The 7,674-nt window shown below is 50.2% G+C and overlaps 1 protein-coding gene across 1 annotated transcript in view; it reads left to right on the top strand.

The window, feature by feature from the left end:
* Positions 1-7,674, top strand: part of PCDH1 (protocadherin 1) — a gene marked incomplete at its 5' end in the record, with an annotated part of 47,634 nt that overhangs the window by 14,220 nt on the left and 25,740 nt on the right. The window lies entirely within an intron of this gene.

Below are 7,674 nucleotides of genomic sequence, written 5' to 3' on the forward strand. Positions count from 1 at the left end.
GCAGGATGTGTAGCACCTCTCTTTTGACTGCAAGGTCAGGGCTTGCTAATTGTCAGCGATGGAAACCATGTGAACAGCCACTGAGAAGGCTGTGCAGTTGCTTTTCAGATGATACCTGGTTTGGGGAGGTGTGATTCACATGGATTCCTGTGTGTCTTTCCTCCAGTGGTGGATTCATTCTGTAGTTTCATTTGTTCACAGTGGAAGAGCTAAAAGGTTATTGGGAACAACCCTTGCTTCAGACCGTGGAATGGGGATGGACCCAAGGATTTGTGGGCAGAGCAGAGCCGTGAAATGAGACCTTGTGAACATCAGACGGACCAGAACTGTCAGCCCTGTTGCTAACATGCCTTGTGCAACCACAGTAGCTGTGGTGAAGGTGACCCCGGCACATCATCAGACTGGTAGACAAGCAAACTGGACCTTTAAGTCTGCCAGTAGTCCTGTCCAGAATTGTCAGTCTCGTTTGGAGGCACTACCTTCAATGACAAAACTCTCGAGGATCTGAACTCTTTTTTTTATTTTTTTTAGTGCAGGAGGGGTGTTACAGATGTGCACAGACCACACCTTTGCTTAGAGCTGGCCCCATCTATCCCCCTTTCTTGTTTGTGCTGGCTGAAGCTCTAGGCAGGCAGTTGTCCTGCCTGGTTGCTCCACCCCTCCTTTGCCCAAAGCAGGCAGAGCCCCCAGGAGCTGCTCATTTGCTCCGCCCCAGCTCTTTCTTCAATTCCTTCCCGTTGTGCTAAAAGGGAGCAATCCAGTACTGCTGGGAACTGCAGCTCTGACGTGGTTCAGTCCGCTTTACAAAGTGATAGTGAGCCCTTGTACCTCTGAAAATCTGTGCCTGGAGATGCTGTGGCAGGTCAGGGAGGAAACTCTGGGGCAGAGAAGCTCTCCAGACCACAAGAGGGGCACAGGAGGGAGAAGCACAGTCCTTGAGGAGAAGAGGGTTACCAGAGGTGCCAGGAGGCTGACACCAAGCTGGGGCAATATTTTACTGCTCACATATAAACATTCTCTGTCACAGTGCTGCTCTGCCTGGTGGCACGTAACATTGTGAGTCCTCTACATCATGTGCAGTTATGGCAGCCCTGGGTGTGAGGGTGGGTGCAGGAGGAGTGGGGGATACTATTGGAGGGTTTCTTCTTCAAAAGTCAGTGCAGCTGGCGTAGCGTGGCAAAGGGTGGGAAGAGCTATCCGCTCTGGCTCCACCCTCACCACAAAAAAACCCAGCAGAAGCATGTGCTGTTGCTTAGACAAGCTGTAAAATGGTTGACTGCTTATGGCCACGAGCTGAGCTTGTGTCCTGTTTCCTAGAGCCAGAGCGTTGGCCTGGATGGTTCTTGGCAACACAGGCCCAGCTTTCCTCGAGTCTTGACCTGGTTTCCATGGGCATAACACTCCCCTCAGTCCCCTCCTCTGTGTTGCATTGCGCTGGAGCCGTGCTCCTCTCCAGACATGACGCTATCAAATAAAATAATTCCCCACATGCAGCAAAGCCTAGTACAAGAAAACCTGGATCTGTGCAGTTTGGGGCTTGGTCCCTGGGCTTATCTTTTTTTTTTTTTCCCCAGTAACCAGGGACGTTGCATAGCTCCAGGTTGGTTTGTAAAAGAGAGGGGTTCATGAATTAATCTGAAGTTGACTAACTCGTGTGCTACAATGGCTCCCTTGTCACTTATTTATATATTCTGGGCATTGGGTCTGACATTGCCTTTCACGTTCAGCCCTGTGAGTTGCTGCATTGTGGCGGCTGTTGGGGAAGCAAGCTCCTTTGGCAGCTGGCTGAAAGGCCGTTGAGGCTTCTGGCATGTGGGGAGGTGGAGGAGCGGTTGGAGGCTGCCAGATGAGCCCATTCGCTGTGGATCCTGCTTTTGGATCAGCAGCGAGGGAGTTAACAGTTTTGATATTTCCACCACCCTGGCGTTAATCGGCGTTGGAGGGGAGAGCGAGGCAGCTCATCTCTGTGGGGGCTGTTGAACCGCACCGTTCCTGTTGGCAGGAAAAGGGTGCCCAAGGTGGATTTTAAGGTTTCCATCCCGAGCAGTGCGATTTCTGATCTGTCAGACATCTCCTGCTGCTCAGTCCATGAGCAGTGATGCCATGCATTTGGGGGAACCCCATGTGACACCCCACAGCCCTGGTGCCTCATGGCACCGCGCTTGTTCTGTCTGAGTTTGTTTTCCCTGGGATTAGCAAGAAGAATCAGCTTGGTGAGGGTCCGATGAGAGCTGGAGGTGTTTGTGATGAAGGGAAGAGGTGGGAGGGAGCAGAGCAGAGTCAAGGAGGGAGGGGTTCCCCTTAGACCCTCTCCAGAATCTGTGGGTGGGGGCCCTCATGGTAGAGGTGCATCAGGACAGAGGAGCTCCTTGACAGGGACTACTGTTGAGAGCTTTTGGGGTGTGCAGCCAGGGCCAGGCAGGCTGGGGAAGGCTGTCAGGGAGAGACTGAGAAAATTTCTCATCACACCAAGTCTCTGTTCCTGTCACCAAACTGGAGACTTGGGATGACCCTGGCTGCCCCACTGTGGAGAGGCTGTGGCAGAGCTGGAATGAGCACAGAGAAGGGCAGCAGAGCTGGCCTGACTTGCCTGGCGTCTGCAGAAGGACAGGCTGCACGTACTCACACGCTGCAGCTCACAGAGGACACGGCAGAGCAGGATGCAGCGCGGATCTGTGAAATTGGAAATGGGTAGAGCGAGGAGCAATTACTCATGTTTTCTCATAACCCTGCAGGTAGGAGAAGTTCAAGGAAAAACTACCAGGCAGCAGATGTAAAACCAAAGGAAACTGCTTTTCTGCATAGCACATGGGCAGAGAGTTCATTGCTGCAGGATGCCAGGGAGGCCAAAAGCAGGCACGGACTCAAAAAGACCTGAGAGCACTTCACAGAGGATGGGGGTCATTAAACATACCAGCTACAAACGATTCCTTGCTCAGAAAAAACCCGGAGCTGCGGTACAACAGAAACCCACAGGATTTACCAGGGGATGAATGTCTTCATCAGAGCAGCTGCCGGTGCCGGTGCTCCCTGCGGAAAGTGGGGACGGGGGCTCGGTTTGCTCCTCGGATGTTCAGGCTGGCACAGACAGGTCTCCCCATCAGCAATGCAAGAGCAAGCACTGGGGAGCCCTTAAAAGGAGGGTTTTTTCAGAGCCACAATTCCTCAGCTAAGAAAACAGACAGCTTTGTCCCAAATCCCGCGCTAGTGCGGTGGCAAAGCGGAGCCAGCAGTTAGAAAGAGAAAAACAATAAATACCGGGGGGGGGGGGGGGAAGGGAGGGAGCATGTAAAAACGAGTGGTTATGGAGTGTAGAAAATTGACAAGGAAAGCCAAAAACATTGGAGGAAAATCAATTTTGACAAGCTAAATGCAATAAGGAGTATTAAATAAAATATGTGCTGGGAAGTGGTGGAATCCAGTAATCATCATTTCCAAATGGGGACTGCAAAATTGTGAATTACGTAGGAAAATGCAAAAGTATTCAATAAATAGTTCTAGTAATTTGGACTGAGACATAGCAACGTAGGATGCGGTACCTGCCAGTGGGTTGGTAACCAGCAAAGACATTCAGAATATCATTTCCTTGAAATAGTGGTGTTTGAAATAATCAAATGACATTATTTGTGCCAGATATTTTTGAAGGAATAGGAGCTCTCCAATGCGGGGGTGGTAATGGAGCTGGGTACCCCAGGACGGGCCAGGAGGAGTGGGAGGGCTGTGGTGCCATGAGCCAGCTGGAACAGTGAGGGGGATGATGTGCACGCCACGCGCTGTCCTCACCAGCCCCAGGGAATGACTGGATTAATAGCTAAGGCAGGAAACTCGATGATGGAAATAGCGCTGACGTCAGTCAGCACAGTTGGATGGGAAGGGATCCTGGGCAGTGTCGTTATATGACGGGTCCAGCTCTTAAACCTTTCCTTAGGCATCTGCTTCTGGCCACCGTGAGGACCAGGATCTGCTCCAGGCATACCTGCGGGTTGGACGCAGCAGAGCTGGTTTTCTGTGGGTGTGAGATTGCAGCGTGCAGCTGATCAGCTTGGAGGCTGATGAAGACGCCGAGTTGATAATGCATGATGTTGTTATTGTGATTATTTTGAATTAACACTACTCATGGTAAGAAAAGCATTGTTAGATAGATGAAGATCTGGTTTATCAACAGCTTAGTGAAGAAAAGCAGTTGCTGGTCGGGAGTCCTCATGGAACGAGATTCTCCTGGAGGAGCTCCTCAGCAGCAGCGCTGTGCCCGCTGCCATTCAACGTTGTAATCAACGATCTGGAAGTAAATATAAAATCACCGCTGATAACATTTGCAGCTGACACAGAGATTGGTGGAGTGGGAGATCATGATGAGGATAGAGCAGTCATGCAGAGCGATCCAGATTGCTTGGTAAACCAGGCCCATTTAAACAAAGTGCAGTTTAACGCAGCCAAATGCAGAGCTGTGCGTTGAGAACTCGGGAGTGCTGGTTTGTATCCTGGGAAGCGCCGGCTTCAAAGTGGGTTTAAGGGTCGCACTGCATGAGTAGCTCAGCGTGAGCACTCACTGCCAAAGGGCTAATACAGTCCTTGGAGGAAAAACCTGAGAGACGGGAGGAGAAGCAAGGCTCAGCAGAAAGCCCAGGTGAGACAGCACCAGCAGTCGTGCCGGGGTCACCTCTGATGAGGAATGGGGAAAAAATTGGGGCAGGCAAAGATGAGGGACACACAAAGGATGTGCTGGCTTGCAGGTTGAGACTTCAGGAAGCTGGTTTATTTTCCTTCTCGAGAAGAAGGTCGAGGAGTGCCACGATTGCATGGTACAAGCAACTTCTTGTGTAGAAAATGCTGCGTGCTGAAAGGCTCTTTAACCTAGCAGAGGAAGGTCAAACAAAACCCAATTTCTGTAAGTCAGTGGCAGACAAATGGATTCAGTGTCTTTCCGTGACTCCAGAACAAGGCTCTCCGGGTGGAGAGCTTCAGCCAGACACAAGCTACTATTATTTTTGAAGTGTGTTGGTCACAGCATGGTGGGGATTGCGCAGAGAACGAGGGGGGCATTAACCCCCGTCAGTGCCACGCTGCCGCAAAGAGTGGGGTTGACCGTGGATTGCCTTTGCTCTGCAGTGAGGAGGAGAGACCTTCCAAGGGCTGCCAGACAGGATCTGACATTTAAAGGAGGTGTTTTTTAGGTAAAAATGATGCTACTTGGAAGGAGACCCCTCAGGGGAGGGTTAGTAGCTGTCACAGGCTGAGTTTCTGAGGCTGTTTGTTTGTATTATTACAGGCACCCCAAGGAGCCCTAGTTGTTTGTCTGAGGTTTTACAAGCACAGAGTGAAAGCAGAAGCTTCGAGCTAGGGATGAGCCGCGGTGATGGAGGAAAGCAGTTTCAGGCAGGCAGGGTGCAGGAGGGAACTGTGGCACAGCACTAGCTGGCATGGTGGCCAGTGACATCCGTGCAGTGGAGGATCTCACAGGCTTCACACGACTGCCCAGAGTAGAAAGTGGGCTGGAGAGCCATCTGCACACCCGGGCTCTGCTTGGGCAGGACTGCCTTGACCTCAGCCACTCCAGAGCTGTACACGAAGACCTCCGGAGAGGTGCTGGCCTATCCCTTGATGACAACGATTGCGCCTTCTGCTCCGGCAACCTGCCGCACTTGGCTAAACCTGCCATGGTGGTTTCTCCATAGCAGCTAAGCTCGGACTTCCCTGCTGCAGGTGAAGGCCGATCCTTCTTGTCTGTCCACGGTCACAAGCTGCAGCTTTCTTTTTGCAGAAGCCTTTTATGGATTTGAAGAATTCTGCCTTGGCCTTCCCCTCCCCAAACCAGTTTCCTCAGTCTTTTAAGTTTTGTGGTGATTTCTAAGAGCTGCTCGGTTTTGTTCCTCTCTGCTTAACTGGTGCATGTGCTCTTGAAGGTGGTGGCCAGACTGGACACAGCTCTGCCTCTGAGGTCCCACTTGAGCCCAGTAGAGCAGACAGACCCCTGTGTGACTTAAAGACAAAGCTGGATGTTTACGCATCACGATAAAGATGCATTTTTGGGTGAGAGATTGACACGGCTGATGGATAATCAACCCATGATCCGTTGTAACCCCCAATCCTTCAGCCAGCCCGCTGCCGGCGCGGTGATTATTTTTCCCAAGTGTGCAAATGTGACAGATATATTCCACATCTGTCATCCAAGCAGTTAATGAAAATACAGGCTAGCGACGGACTCGGGACACAATCTGAAGAATTTCATTTGATACATCGTCCCAGCTGAAAGGTCTGTCTTCCGCAATTACTTTCTGAATGCAACTTTCTAAGTGCTTCGCATCCACCCTGCAGTGAGTTGCACTATATTACCTAAGCAGAGAAGTGCTATGCTGCACCTCTCCTGTCTTCCTGCATTACTTATGAGAATGTCATCCAAAACAGTGTCAAAAAACTTCCCGAAGTCGAGATACAACATTCACTGCTCCTCCTCCATCCACAAGGCCTGATGGCTTTTCAAAGGAAGAAGTTCAATGGCTTGACATGTTTGTTTGTGACAAACCTACAGTGGCTGTTACTCATTTCCTTGTTATCTTGTAGGTACTTACAAAGAGTTCTTTCATCTGTTTCAGTATTTTTCCAGGAACTGAAATTAAGCTAACTGTTTTATAATTCTCCAGCTCCTCTTTTTTCTCATCTTTAAAGACAGGTACTATTTTAGCTCCCTTCCAGTCTTCTGGAAGCTCCCTGATTCTCTACAAATTCTTTTTAAAAATTATTAAAAAAAAAAAGGATAAAAAAAAACCAAACAAGCCCTAACAGCTCTGAAGTTACTTAAATCAGGTCTCTAAGCACCTGGGGTGAATTTAATCAGGTCCAACCAACCTAAAAGCAGCCAGCTCATCTAAATGCTCCCCGTGTGTTCCTTCTCGCTGTTAGTTCCTTCCCTTTCCTCATTGGTGCTGGCTGTCTGCGATGCCTGATTGCATCATAGTAAAGACATCAGCGAAAAAGGTAATCAGCCTAAATGCTGTGTTGGTTCCTCTCTCTCCTGGTTGCTTTCAGATGCCCATCAAAGAACTCCTTTCTTGGGCTCCTTCCTATGTTTACGGGTGATTTGGTGTCTTTTTCTCTCTCTCGGTGTTTGTGTTTCATTCCCTGCACTCATCATCCTGCTCTTGCCCTATGAACTTGTGCTCCCCTTTCCACTCCTCAGTAATCACAACAAAGAAGGGTTTTATGGGAGGATTTGGTGGAGGATAATGATGTAGCTTAATGGCTGTTTGCAGGGAGCTCTTCCCAAGGGTGAGGCAAAGCTGGGGAGAGAAAGTGTGAAGTAAGGGCTTTGAAACGTTTAACAAGCAGACAAAAGAAATGATGGTGACCCTTGATGGAGAACCTCTTAGGATGAGAGATGGTGTCAGGCCAGAGGCTGGAAGGTGAGGGATGGTGTCACTGTAGCTCTGTGTTGGGCAGTGACCCCATTAGAGAGACTCTCGGGTGGGCTTGGCCAGGTGGGTCTCTGAGAGTACCAAAGCTGCGTGCAGAGTCTGAGTGCAAAGTGGAGACCTCAGGTGAAGTGTGGTGACCAACGATTCAGGATGCTGTGCTAATCTTTCTGGAGCCTGCCTGTAATGGGAGAGTGCATCCACCCAGGGTTGTCTCTGGCTGGAAAAGGAGGCTGGGGCACAAGCCATGGCAGGGGCGGCGCGG

This window comes from Buceros rhinoceros, unplaced genomic scaffold (genome assembly GCF_000710305.1).
Source record: "Buceros rhinoceros silvestris isolate BGI_N320 unplaced genomic scaffold, ASM71030v1 scaffold22968, whole genome shotgun sequence".
Lineage (NCBI taxonomy): Eukaryota > Metazoa > Chordata > Aves > Bucerotiformes > Bucerotidae > Buceros > Buceros rhinoceros.